Source organism: Anabrus simplex, chromosome 12, assembly GCF_040414725.1.
Source record: "Anabrus simplex isolate iqAnaSimp1 chromosome 12, ASM4041472v1, whole genome shotgun sequence".
NCBI classification, from domain to species: Eukaryota; Metazoa; Arthropoda; class Insecta; order Orthoptera; family Tettigoniidae; genus Anabrus; species Anabrus simplex.
This window is the reverse complement of record NC_090276.1, coordinates 22658163-22673238: the sequence shown is the minus strand read 5'-3', so window position 1 is coordinate 22673238 and position 15076 is coordinate 22658163.

The following is a 15076-nucleotide window of genomic DNA, read 5'->3' as shown; positions in this document are numbered from 1 at the left end:
TGGAGGTATTCTACAGCCCTCACCCACAGGGGTCCATCTGCGCGTCTGGGTTCGATCACTATTATGATGATAATGATGATGATAATGATGATTTTTAAACCATTTATTCACAGCATGCCCCATCACATGAGAGTAATACCACATGTCTGATTAATCATATTAAAAAGTAATATAATTTCCTAATTATATGTGAGATGCATTCTTCATTCGTTGACTGTTATGATGTGCATAAGTAAACAAAACTAGGTATATCCTTTTTTCACAGTGTTCGAATACAATTGACCGAGCTCGATAGCTGCAGTCGTTTGAGTGCGCGCAGTATCCAGTATTCGGGAGATAGTAGGTTCGAATCCCACTGTCGGCAGCCCTGAAAATGGTTTTCCGTGGTTTCCCATTTTCACACCGGGCAAATGGCGGGGCTGTACCTTAATTAAGGCCACGGCCGCTTTCTTCCCACTCCTAGCCCTTCCCTGTCCCATCGTCGCCATAAGACCTATCTGTGTCGGTGCGACGTAAAGCAACTAGCAAAAAAAAAAAAAAAATATATATATATATACAATTGATTTCGTGAAACGTAAAGACTGTTTAAAATAATTTTTGAATAATATACTAGCTGCCTCTGCAGATCAGTGGTAGAGTGTCGGCCTCCGGATCCCAAGATAGCGGGTTCAAACCCGGCAGAGGTAGACGGATTTTTGAAGGGCGGAAAAAAGTCCATTTGACACTCCATGTCGTACGATGTCGGCATGTAAAAGATCTCTGGTGACACATTTGGTGTTTACCCGACAAAATTCATTAAATCTCAGCCATAGACGCCCAAGAGAGTTTCGGTTGACTCTGTCTGCCATCTAATGCGCCTAGAGTAAAACAGAATGTCGAAATTGACGAGCAGACAGCCAGATGGCGTCAACTTGAAATGTCTGCACACGGTAGCTGAGGCCATACGATTATTATTATTATTATTATTATTATTATTATTATTATTATTATTATTATTATTATTATTATTATTATTATTATTATTATTATTATTATTAATCTAATTTTTCTCACTGTCCATGACTCTGTACCTAAAATATATTTAATTAAAACGCTTCTTTCTCTCTCAAGCAATTCACAATGAAATAATAAATGGTCAAAAGTTTAATCACTGGCATTTCATGGACGTATGGGACTATGTAAAATTTTAAAACGATGAGTGTAAGCTCTTAATTTTCCGTGACCCTTTTCCACTGCGGTGAAATTTGGAGTTAAATAAATATGTTGGAAAATTATGTCTACTATCTACTGGGAAAAAATTATTTTGTTACTGAACGCTACGTCGTTTGATTCCATTCACTCTGCCATTTTCTCAAGTTCCCATCTCTCGATTCCTTAATCAAAGCACTTTTAGGAATTTTGCTGTAACACACACTAATTTCACTGTTGTGTGCTGCTTCCTTGGCCAGATGATTCGCCTGATGATGATGATGATGATGATGATGATGATGTGAGAAGGTGAAACACGGTGTCGGCCATAGCCTACTACTGTTGAATAACACCAGGAATGGTGGCAGTGGTGATTACTGTTTTAAAGATGGAAGAGAAGGCCTGAAGGCCTTAATCTTGCCAGGTAAAATAAAACATTACTAAACTAAACTAAACTAAACCACCCTCTGTTATCACTAATCACAGGAAAAAATGGAAGATGTTCGATCTTTTGGACAGTGAGAAAGCGATGGACAACAAAGGATGAAAATACCGTCGGGGTCGACAAAGAACAAGAATTGACCAAATGAGGGCAGAAAGGAAAGCGAGGAGGTTGGCACTCGCAAGTAGAAGCAATTTTAAACTAAGGTAAGTGCCCCCATGGTTGCCAACCCATGCTACCAGGTTAACAAACATTGAGAATAACTCCTTTAATATATTCTTACAACAGGCAGAGGATGCCGTGGATACAAAGGGTTGCGCAGACCAAAAGCATCACTGATGTTAAATAATTTTTGACACCCTGTGGGTGGGGGACGCAGACGAAGAATACACCTATGGTATCCCCTGCCTGTCGTAAGAGGCGACTAAAAAGAACCGCAGGGGATCTCAACTTGGCAGTGTGGGTTGGCGTCCATGGGGTCCTTGGCTGAGTCCTGGCATATCTTCCATTTACTTGTGCCAGACTACTCACTTTCACCTATCCTGTCTGACCTCTCTTGGTCAACTCTTCTTCTTTTCCGACCTAGGTTGTATTAGATCATTCGAAGCCTAGGGAGACTTTCATTTTCCCGCCCTTCGTCGCCGTTGTCTTTCTTCATTTTTTCGAAGTGACGCATCTTTTCTTTTTCTTTTTTCTCTCTCTACTCCCTGTGGGTAGGGGATGCAGACGAAGAATACACCTATGGTATCCCCTGCCTCTCGTAATAGGCTTCCCTTCTCCCCGCGCTCGCCGGCTGCGGTGGCGAACCAATTGGAGCGGGGCGGGGAGGAGGTGCAGAGGAGTGTCTACAAGTACGCAGTGTGCCAGCTTAGCATTGGCCAGCAGGTATTCATTGCTGATCGCGCGGAATTAGAAATGTCGCAATTTTTAGGCCCAGTAGTTAACGCTCTAATGAATGTTGGCACCCAAAATTGATGCCGACTTCAATTTTATGTGTACCTCAATGTGTTTTCCAAGTGTCATCGCGATCGGCGGCTAAAACCATTGCCGAGGTTTCCTTGTCAGACGCATGAGGAAGGAACGAATGTTAATATGTACAATCAAGAAAAGAAAGACCTTGGGCATATTACGAGGAATTAAAATTACAACCTACTTAAAGTGATAGTGCAGGGTAAAATTGATGGACGTAGAGGTCGCGATCAAAGGAAACACTCGTAGCTGAGGAACTTACGAGACTGCACAGGACAGGAGTCTAGTAGACTAAAGAGGACAACCGAACATCGTACAGACTTCGCTGTAATTGTGACCAACCTTCAGTAATGGAGAAGAAGGGGAATAATAATAAGAATAATTTCATTAAGAAACCATGAACCCTAGTGTCTGAAATGCGTTGTGGAGTAAAACATTTAATAAAATAAAATAAACTGCTTTTTCTTTTGCGAAAATCCAAGTATCATAAATATGCCTCCCGTCATGGCCATCCATCAAAGGCTGCTAATTTCAGATTAAAACCAGCCTAACAATATCCTGTACGGTTGCTAGGGTTACATTTACGTCTCACATTTAGTTTCAATTGTTCATAAAGGATTAACATTTGCTTCCAAAATAAAATCCCTAGTTGTTGTCTTACGTAGTATCTACTTAAATAGAGTGGAATGTTGGAGGTAGAGAGGTAATAATTGACACACATGATTGACATGACATGCGGTTTTATTGACACCAAAATAAAGAACACAAAATGACCAACAGATGGCGCTGGACAGAGACATCTCAGGTACAAATTATTGTCCACACATGCTTAACATGACATGGGGTTTTATTGACACAAACGAGTGTACAAACAGACCAACAGATGGCGCTTCATGAAAGAACCAACTGAAGTTAATTGCTCCATACAAACGATAGGAGATATACAGTACCTAACAAAAGTTTAAGACCAACAGCGAAAATCAATTAAGGAACTCCTTTTCCTACATTTATTGTACGAATTGGTCTGTAGAATATTTTCTGTCTTATTCGTATTAACATATGGATTATGGAAAACGACCGTTGAAATATGGAATGAAGTTTAGGAGTTAAAAAGTTGTTCAAACATTTTTAGAACCTATAAAAATACCCCACTTTTGAGTATAAATACCATCCTGTTCAGTGAACTGCAGATATACGACTTCTTTCATTTTTCTAAATGACTATCCGAAAGATGGATGTATAACAGGACTTTTTCTGGGGATGTTCTTTTTAAAATTTCGCATGTAAATGAAATGAAATGGCGTGTGGCTTTTAGTGCCGGGAGTGTCCCAGGACAAGTTCGGCTCGCCAGATGCAGGTCTTTTGATTTGACGTTCGTAGGCATTGATGAAATGATGATGAAAATGACACATACACCCTGCCCCCATGCCAGCAGAATTAACTAATTATGGTTAAAATGCCCGACCCTGCCTGGGAATCGAACCCCTGTGACCGAAGTCCAGCACGCTAACCATTTTAGCTATGGGGTTAGACTCGCATTTAAATAACAAAAACTAACACCGTATTTTGAAATGCTTGAAAAATTCTTGGAACGAACTACCGTCACCGAACTTGCAATCCTTACGTAGTGCACGCTTCGCTCAACAGATCGCAGGTGTCCATACATGTTCAAGATGGAGAATTATCGCTGAGCAGCGTCTTATCCTTGAGATTACAGTCACCGTCCGGACTGGGAAGTGAATGCCGCAACAAATGCAAAAAAAATCTGTGATATTTTCGGCTTTTACAGCATTATATTTTTTGATTGGTATTTATAAGAAATTAAGTAGCCATAATACCTGCTGTATATTAGTGAACCATTACACCCAAAAGTGAAGTACATTTATAGGTTCCAAAAAATATTTCAAATATCGTAACTCATAAGCTTCATTGGATTTTTCAACTATTATTTGCATATCAACACTAATAAGCCAAAAATCCACAGTTCTAGCCCTTCAAGCAAGCAACACAATTTTGAAAACGTCCTAGGGATATGAGCTACGAATTTTAGGTAAATAAAATGTAACAAAGTATGAAAATATATTCTTTATTTATTCCTAAAATTTACAATCGTTTTCTTATAGTTATCCGGTCGATTAGATTAGCAGTTTGCCTTTTTCTACGACTACGAGCGCTAATGTGAGTCAATGCAGAGTTTCACTTAAGCACCACTACGAGCGCTAATGTGAGTCAATGCAGAGTTTCACTTAAGCACCACTACGAGCGCTAATGTGAGTCAATGCAGAGTTTCACTTAAGCCCTTATAACTACATTATTGTAAACATCAAAAAATGTCTGAGTGTATTGTTTGTTAAAAATGAAGCCATGTTTTCCAGTGCTGACTTAGTTAAATGTAGCAAAGGCTTTTCAGTCTGTCAAACACATAGCAAATACAATGTAAATTAAAACACTAAAAGCATATCTGTAAAACACACACTAACATACAAAGAATGACATGTTTCGTTCTACAAGAACATCTTCAGATTCTATCAAATCACTTAAAATAAGCTTATATATGTACAGTATTGTTTACGTAGCGTAAACTTGTCAATGATAGAGAGATAAGTGATAACATGAAACAGTAATGACAAAAAATAAATTATATACAATTATAATATAGTAAAAAACTTACGTATTTATCTAGACTGCCGATGTTAAGTCTGTTGTCACCAAACACTAACAGACTTAACATCGGCAGTCTAGATAAATACGTAAGTTTTTTACTATATTATAATTGTATATAATTTATTTTTTGTCATTACTGTTTCATGTTATCACTTATCTCTCTATCATTGACAAGTTTACGCTACGTAAACAATACTGTACATATATAAGCTTATTTTAAGTGATTTGATAGAATCTTAGGATGTTCTTGTAGAACGAAACATGTCATTCTTTGTATGTTAGTGTGTGTTTTACAGATATGCTTTTAGTGTTTTAATTTACATTGTATTTGCTATGTGTTTGACAGACTGAAAAGCCTTTGCTACATTTGAGTGTATTGAACAAAGGAGCACATTACAGAAAGAATTATGTAAGTTAATTTGGTTAGGAGTTGAATACAAAAGAAAACGAGTAAAGAAACAAGTGATTTTAGGCTGTTTTTCTGGGACTGCATTTAAGCCGAAAGTTATTTTCTAATTTTTATTTTGATAGACCTATCCAAGGTTCACAATCTGAAAACTTTTTGAGCCCTTAAGCCATTCAACTTTCGGCACAATTTAGAAAATTCCTTAATTTTACGTTTACTTTGTCCACTAAGAAGTATTCTTAACATTAAAATATTTGAAGGCAAATTCTTACCATAAATATAGGACTGGGGGTAAATTAACTGGTTTTATCTGGTGCTTTTAAACGTTTGTTAGATACTCAGAATCTATTAACTAACCGGCGATACGTACCACAAGCTGTGTCTCTTTTGCGGCAGGTATAATCCACATGTACATGAATAATGAAATACCTCGTCTGCTCTTTGCACGGCCATCTATTAGAGATGCCAAGTTAGAAATACCATCATAACAGTGTTATCGCGTTCCGAACCAATTTCCAGCAATTACGGTGGCCTAGAGCAGCCATCATCAATTAAATAATGACTCTGGTAATGGGCAATGTGCATCTCTGTGAGCACACTTGCTCTACATTTCAGTTAATAGCAAACACCGCCAAATGGATCACAGATCATAACTATTAGTAAGTGGTCTATCACAATCCTATTGACTGTTTAAGATTCTCTGAATAGGATCGTAATCTTTAAATGTCTTCCATTTATGATTCTTTTCAGGACTCTGTTCCCAATGTGTTAATCTCTTCAGACTCCAGAACGAAGACTAGACAAAGGAAAATAAAATTTTCTAATTTAAACTGCCTCTGTAGAAAATATTTTTAAACACAAAATCGTGTATTAACTTTTACATCACCTTGGCCAGGCCGAAACCAAAGCGAGTGTGCTGTGAATTCCTAGGTGCAAAGTACCGAATGACCCAAAAGTCCGTTAACATGTGACGAGGCAATGTGCCCTCTGCTTTAAATGCATCCTTACTTCAAACTATAAATACCCACAAAAGCATTTGTTGAGAGATGTAACCTTTAATTCACTCATCTCAAAGAATAACAAAACCGGGCATTATTTTCTTACGTGGACCAGTAAAAACCGAAGCGTGTAAATCACATTTGTGTATTGTTAGCTAGTAAGTTTTAATACTTCTCTTTAACAGAAGAATCTCTGCAAATTTACCACCAGTAAATCATTTACAAGACAGTAATGTCCACGTCCATATCAACCACAGAAAATATACTACACACGAGACAAACTGACTTATCTGATTGAAGCCACTTGTATTAACAATATTCAGAATATTAACAAGATTACTCAACTTGTCTAGTTCTTACCGGAGAATTTTGTGTATTCTTGAATAATTTAGAAGTAAAATTTGGCTATTTCTTCAATACTATGACGAAATGACTTATCTTGTTAGTGTCAAAGGATGGAGAGCATTGACCTCAGTAGGGTATTGAAAAAAATTGAAAAAACGAAAAAATTGACTTACCTGGTTTTTCCCCGGCATGAGTGAATTGCAACTTCAATAATGTGATTGCCCCAATGATTATCTTTCGTTATTCGAAGTAAAATCATTAAATTCGTGGACTGGCCCTCTATTGTCAATGTGATGCACTATAGCGGAGAGTTTGTACCACAAGATGTTGCCGTGGCAGTTCTTCGCTTGTCCCAGCAAGAGGTAGTTGCGAGCATACAGTATAAGCAGAACTACGGTCTCTGCTTTAAAGAGTAGTTGAATGTTAGCGAGGGAACTTGAGAATGTCGTAGTTTGAGCAATGGGAAAATTTCAACTTCTGCCAAAAATTAGGCAAATCCGCTAATGATACGTTTGCGATGATCAAGCCGAAATTGCCTCGATAACCTCGACGGGAAAAGACGTGTCAAAAGACTGAAATAGCGTGCCTTGACATTTTAGCGCCAGTCCACGAATAGGCCTATACTGACTGTAGTACACGGTTGTGCACTGTGTTGCCTGCACTGTAGGCGCCAGACCACGAACTTATTGACTGTAGTAGTATAAAGCGATCGACGCGGGAAGAGGATCTGGGAAGAGGAGCACTCCTTGTTTGAATAACGCTCGCAGATGGTACGAAATAACGTCCGTTATGTTCTTCAAGGCTGTTGTATCAAGACACAACGTTGCAATAATGATAGCCGATATCCGCAACAGATAAGGCACCAGGAATAATAAGGAACTGAAGAAGTTACGAGGTGCCCTAACCCCTACTATTCCAGTCCCAAATTCTCAATGTTTAGTCCTATTTTTCCTACAAGAGAAGTCGTCAAGGAGATACTCTCTGAATCCGTTCAAGTTTGGCAGTTGACTGAGCTTGCGTACATTCTGTAAGTGTAAATCGTACGTAGCCAGATTAATATTTAATATTGTTTATTTAACATTGAATGTTGCGAAAATGCGTCCAGAGGCGCGCTGTGTAGTAGCCAGAGGCCAAGGTGGGATCGTGGTGGTGATTATTGTTTTGGTACCAAGTACAACTGGACAACCATCCTTTACAAATACTAATCAAAGGAAAAATGGAAGAGATCCGATACTTTGACGAATGAAGACATTGGGAAATGAAATGGAAGAGCCAAGGAGGACGTGAAAATGAAAGATTCCCTGGGCCTAGCAGCTCTAATACCATCGGGATCGTAAAATAACAAGGAGCCTGCTACAAACTAGTGGAAAGAATGCCAGACTCGGCCAGGGAAACCGCGGTCAACAACCCACTCTCCCAACTTCAGAGCCCCTTGTCCCATTGTAGTCGCCTTTTACGACCATGGATGTATTCCACCGCCCCCATCCAGAGGGAGTGAGGGATACAGTGAGTTCCAGAAGTGGCTGTATGATGTTAGCAAGGCGGTACAGCATATGATCACGGCGGGACCATGAACTTCACCCACAATTTGACGCGCGGAATTCATATAATGCAATAATGCAGAAGAAATGGACACTTGTATGACACAGCGAGACATTGAAAGTGAAGTTATTCTCGTGAACCATCCCTAACTGATTCTACCACAATGATCGTCACCCGAGAAAAACATTAAATAAAAGTTAGCTTCTACTTGTGGACAGGCACACGGCCCTGAATTGATCACTTAGTGCCGAAGTTAGCCTCCACTTGTGGACTAAGTGGTCAATTCAGGGCCGTGTGCCTATCCACAAGTGGAAGCTAATTTCGGAAATAAGTGATATTGGTACCTATTCCTTGTGAAACACCCTGTTTACTATATAACCCCCTTATCCCCTCGAGTTTTTCCTTATCTGACTTTCAGGCTACCCTTGAACCATAGAAGGAGAGAGAATATTCAATGGAATGCATAGTATGAATTGGCGCACAACTACCAATATTACACCATTTGCAGTTCAGCTCTTTGTAGCGCAGCCCTTTTCAATGGCAGCAGTCAACCCCATAACATTCTTTTAAAACCTCTTTCAGCTCGTAAATGAACTCCGCTACATCTGAATAGAGCGACTGCGAAATGGACGCCGATATTAAACAAAGTCTCATAATTCTCGTCGGCCATGCAATAAACTTCAACGTAACGTCCGCTCCGGAATGTAATTACGTTTATTCTAAAGAATAATAACAGTTCCGTTCTTTCAAAGCCTCTTTGGCTAGAACTGCTGTATAACGTATGTCAGAATCCCTCCGAGAGTACTGTTAAGGAAAACTAATATAGCAGTAATTATCGACAAATATTTAGATATTATAATAAGCTTTTGTAGCTGGTAGTAACAGTTTGTTCCTCAGAGTAAACTGTCTCCTTGGCTAGTATATGAAACATTCTTATTGGTGCTGGTTTTCCCACTCTCACTGCGTTCATTTTTGATAAAGCGGACTTTTACTCTTTCTATCTTTTTAAAGTCTCGGAGTTTTAGACGATCCCAGATCAGTTCTAATCCATAAGTCAGTACTGGAAATATAGTGGTGTTAAAAAGTTGAAAAATCTCATTGCTGTATCTAGGAACAGAGCTGAAAGGTTCTTTATGACTGGGATTGCTCTTTTGGATGCTGCAGTTGTTTCTTGAATATGATATCTAAATGACTTTGTAGTCTGCAGGGTAATTTCAAGATACCTAAAATGATTTACTATTTTTATAGGTTTTCCATTAAGAGTGATTTTTGCTCCTCCACGAAATGTCCGAAATGGTGAGGCGATTTTTCTTTACTAATTTATCCATCTCTATTAGAGCTCCTTGTAGGTCATTTTTATTGGAAGACCCCAGCACCATGTCATCAGCGTATAAGATAAGTTTTGTATCCGCTGTACTCTGAAGAATGTTTGTAATATCAGCTGTGGCGATGTTAAACAACAATGGATTCATTGTATCCTCCTGTAGAACTCCGTTTGTTTGTTCCAACGTGTCTGATTTGTCAACTGTGTCCTCAATCTGCACAAAATTGACTATTAAAATATACAAAACACCTGGAGAAAAGAGATGCTAAGAGTAAAGAGACAGACCTACATTTCTACGCTAGAAGTACAACGATGGAGAGAAACTGGATGAAAGAAAATCAGGAAATACGACACGTCGTTACTAGATACACCATTCACGGGTTTCATCACAAAGCATGAGTGACAAAATCGTACCACATTCCCAGCAAAAATTGTGTATGTAAGCTGTGCAACCGAGAATGTAACAAATACCACCTAACAAAGTGCACTAACAGAACAATGTCATTAACTGAATACAATAAGATGTAACTATTTTGTTTGCCCTTTTGACTGCAATAAATTTTTATTATAATAAGCTTGTGGGCTTTTGTCATGTCAGATAGCAGGTTGAATTTTTACGTTTCGGAGAGAACTTTGCTCTGCGTCTTCAGAAGAAAGTCTTTTCTGTCTTCACGAGCAAGACTTCTCAAATAATGAAGTTTTGAATTTAACAATGCTTCACCGTTGGTCTGTAGTAAGTGGTACTCTCATTCGTCACTAGATGTCTCTCTGTGCACTAGCCTTCCGAGCTCCAATTAAGATCTTCCTTGTTCAATCGTATGTGCGTGTGAAGCAAACAGCGAGGTCATCAGACGAATCAAGGACGAGTGCTGCAGAATAAATAAAATTCAAAATAAAGTGCTACGAAAGACTAACAGGATAGTAAAATAGAATAGAGATGAATATGGAAAGAAAAATGTCCCTATATTCTACAAAGTCCGCATTAGGGGAAAAAATTAAGTCCAAAAACTGCCCAGAGAGACCTACATTAAAAAAAGAGAAAACGCCAGACGGCCTAACCGTTGCATGCTAAGGGGGCACGCTGGAATATTCCCTTTCTTCACACGCAGCGAAGTTCACATACTTAAACTTCTGCCATTACCTTGTTTATGCCGCCTTCTCTCGCCAGCCCCTGCCCAAGCATCTCCCGAGGGAGATCTCCTTAATTACATAGATCATTCAAAGATACACTGCGACATGACAGTTGGCTCAAAAACCTCACAGTTTTTTCATGGTCTGGCAGATAGTTCTAGAACTAATTAAGGAATTTAATTTTTGATTGGAGGAATAGATTTTATATCGGGCCTTTTGATATGCGGATCAATTTAATAACAGTGATGATAACTCGAAAAATTGAATGATGATTAGGATGCCAAATCTCCAAACATTATAATCAAAAATAGTTTTAGTCTTTCAACACAAGGTAGCACTATAAAATAGCTGCTAAGGACGTCTTCCCCCAAAAGGTAAAACTACTAAGATATACAATAGTTCAGTCAGTTCAAAATAGATAACACCACTGTCAGGAATACGGTGGCAGTTTAAACTTATGGAGAGCCTTACTCATGGCACAATGCTGTTGCCATATATTTTCTTTTCCAGATAGTTAGTACATTGAAATGAAATGGCGTATGGCTTTCAGTGCCGGGATGTGCCCGAGTACTTCGGCTCGCCAGGTGCAGGTCTTTTGATTTGACTTCCGTAGGTGACCTGCGCGTCGTGATGAGGATGAAATGATGATGAAAACGACACATACACCCAGTCCCCGTGCCGGAGGAATTAACCAATTATGGTTAAAATTCCCGACCCTGCCGGGAATCGAACCCGGGACCCCTGTGAATAAAGGTCAGTATGCTAACCATTTAGCCATGGAGCCGGACAGTTAATACATTTATTAATCAAAATTAGTTTCGGCAGACTGAAGAAGCTGGCAGTTAAAAATTGAAAGTATTCGTAAAAGTGATATGTTAGTGGTACAGCATCACCCATCACAATACCAGTTAAAAGAATTAAAATTGCGACAGGCCTTTTTCTTATCTGATACAAAATCAGGTCGAGTGTTATTCCGAATATGTAAGTGAAACCGTACTATGCTGAGAATATTTTGACGATTTTGTAATAGGAATTCCGCAATGTCTTACTTTTCTCCATTTTTCTCTATTACTACATGCTTGTCAGAAAGTAATGATAAAGTAAAGAATTGATTATAGGTCCTGCTGTGCGATGTCCTGAAAAATATTCTGGAGAAACTGATGTAATTTATAGCGTTAGATTACGTACGCATCTCATTTTTTTTCTTAATATAAGTTGGTAGTTGTTTTCTAATACGTGTTCTCCTTCGAAATTAATAAGATACATTTTAAAATTTCTTCAACAGTTTTTCAGTTGAATAAGTGGGAAATCGCCATGCAAAAAAGGAAAGCAATTTTCCCTTTGCGAAAATCAAATGATCATAAATAATATACTTCTCGGTCATGGCCATCCATCTCTTGATGGTCATTTCAGTTGGCAACCAGCTATATTACACAGCCTGTGCAGTTGCTAGGTAACATTGTCTAACCATTCTTCCATACCTTACATCACAGGATACACGGTAGCTAGGGTTACACTTCCGTCACTCCGTAACGCAAATTTTCAGATGATACCCAACTATAAGACTTATTTATGTCAATAGTTTAATCTACATTTATGCTGCAAAGACTAACTGAAATTGGTATTTTCGGGTGTGAAAACATTGCAGGATACTAGTTAAGTGAGCAGAAATCCACTCTAGAGTTAACACTTTCAGTCAACCTAAGAGATCTAAGAATTTGTGGGTCCCTGGGACTTATTTAATTGCTGCTGACATCATCAATCACCACTGATCTGCATTTAGGGCAGTCACCCAAGTGGCAGTTTTCCTATATGTCGTTTACCTAGACTATTCTTAAATAATTTTAAAGAATTTGGTAATTTATTGAACATCCCACTGTACAGGACCGTTTGGACTGCAGTTTATTGAAACCAAACTTCACCAGCACTCAGTTTCTTTCGGGTCACGGAAAATTTAAATTTTATTTATATAAATTCAAAATTAGTAGTAATAACAGTTGATTTTGTGGAGATGAAGAAACTACAACTCACCTTATTTTTGATTGTCCATTCTTCAGCAAAGCTAGATATATTTTGGAACAACACTTAAATTGTTGCACAGTAATGTTAGACAAACCTATTTTTAGGATATTTCACAAGATCTGCTGTTTGAATTAATTTTTATGCAGTTTATTTTAGAAAACATTTAAGAATAGTTTTTCCTTTTCTCCCAGTTTAGTTAATTTGTGTGTGTAATCACTCACTTCAAAAATGTTGTATTATATGTTTCCCTATTGAAGGTAGCTACTGTAGTTACAATCTACAGCCCTAATATGCTAGACAATGTAGGGCTTTTTCATGGATAAAATATATATAAATATCATGCCACGTCATCTCTCTACTGACAGATCGGAACATACCACTTAGTCGAGCTGCTCGTCTCCATACTGCCTAGTCTTCCCAACCCCAGCTTTACTAAATTTTCACTATGTTACTTCTTTTGTCGGCAATCACCCAGAACAAATAGAGCTGCTCTTCTTTGGATTTTTACCAGTTCTCTAATCAAGAAATCCTGGTGAGGGTCCCATACTCTGGAACCAAATTCTAGTTGGGGGTCTTACCAGAGATTTACATGCCTCTCCTCTACATTCTTACTACAACCACTAAATATCCGCATAGTCACGTGCAGAGATTTGTACCCTTTATTTACAATCCCGTTGTATGTGATTATCCCAATGAACATTTTTCTTTATATTAATATCTAGCTACTTACAGTGATCCCCTAAAGGAACATTCACCCCGTCAACGCAGTAATCAAAACTGAGAGAAACTTCCCTTTCGGTGAAACTTTCAATCTTACTTTCAACCCCGCTTATCATCATACCATTGCCTGCTGTCCACCTCACAACATTGTCGAGGTCTTTTTGCAGCTGCTCACATGCTATGAACTTGGACTTTTCCACTGTACTTCAAACAACAATGACCACTATCAGTTCATAGCAATTTTCACTGTATATTTAACAATCACCTCCTGTGACGTTTCAATGCTGTTCGGCTGTAAAATATTCCGCGTGACTTGCTGCCACAAAATTTATCACAATTTTGGACCTGAACCCAATGGTATGTCATCAAACCTAGTGCAGTGTTTATAATAAATATTTATATACGTGTTTATGTACACTCCACTTAACTGATAGCTCATCAATGGTGGATACACAGCAAATAATAATTAAATACGTTTCATTAATCATGCAGCTTGTCCATAAGCCATTGCTTATTCAATGGCCAAACAATGCTAGAGTGTTTACCACATACAATACCCTTTGTGTCATTGCTTCGATTTAAAAATAAATTTACATTTATTTTACACTGTCGGAAGAAAAAATATCCAAACACCAAGAAGGGATTGTGCTAGATTAACGAACAGTGGTAGGCTTGTTTGTACATCTGAAATATGACGTTGATTCAAATTTACCGCAAATTGCATTTGCGTGGCGCTAGTAGCGGCCCAATGACGTTGCATAGCAAGTTTCCTTTAAATACGGGCTGTACTGTGCGAGAGCGTTAGTTACCTGTGAGTTTGGACGGAATGACTGTGAGTGGGTCAAGAATACCTTTACGACGACGAAGAGGCCAGTATCAACAACTCACTGCGGTTGAACGAGGCCGTATAATAGGGCTACGTGAAGGTGAATATTCTTTCCACGCTATTGTAGAACGACTTGGCAGGAATGTCTCCATTGTGCATGCGTGTTGGCAGCAGTGGTCACGAGAAGGTACGCCCGCAAGAAGACCGGGCTCTGGACATCCCCGTAGCACCACCGAGAGAGAGGACAGCCGTATTCGGCGAATGGCTGTGGCGCAGCGGAAATCAATATATCAATAAATCAGTATCTAATCTACCATCACCAAAAGTGTGGGATTACTACTCCTCTAACTAATCTCAACAATTTCTTTACATAAGAATACAATCCCACTAGTAATCTACAGAAAGAAAGAATAATTTTACAAGAATACTTATTGTTTCGATGTACACTGACTTAGCAAATGTCATCGGATAGTCACCTAACAGCGTGTGGGGCCTCCTC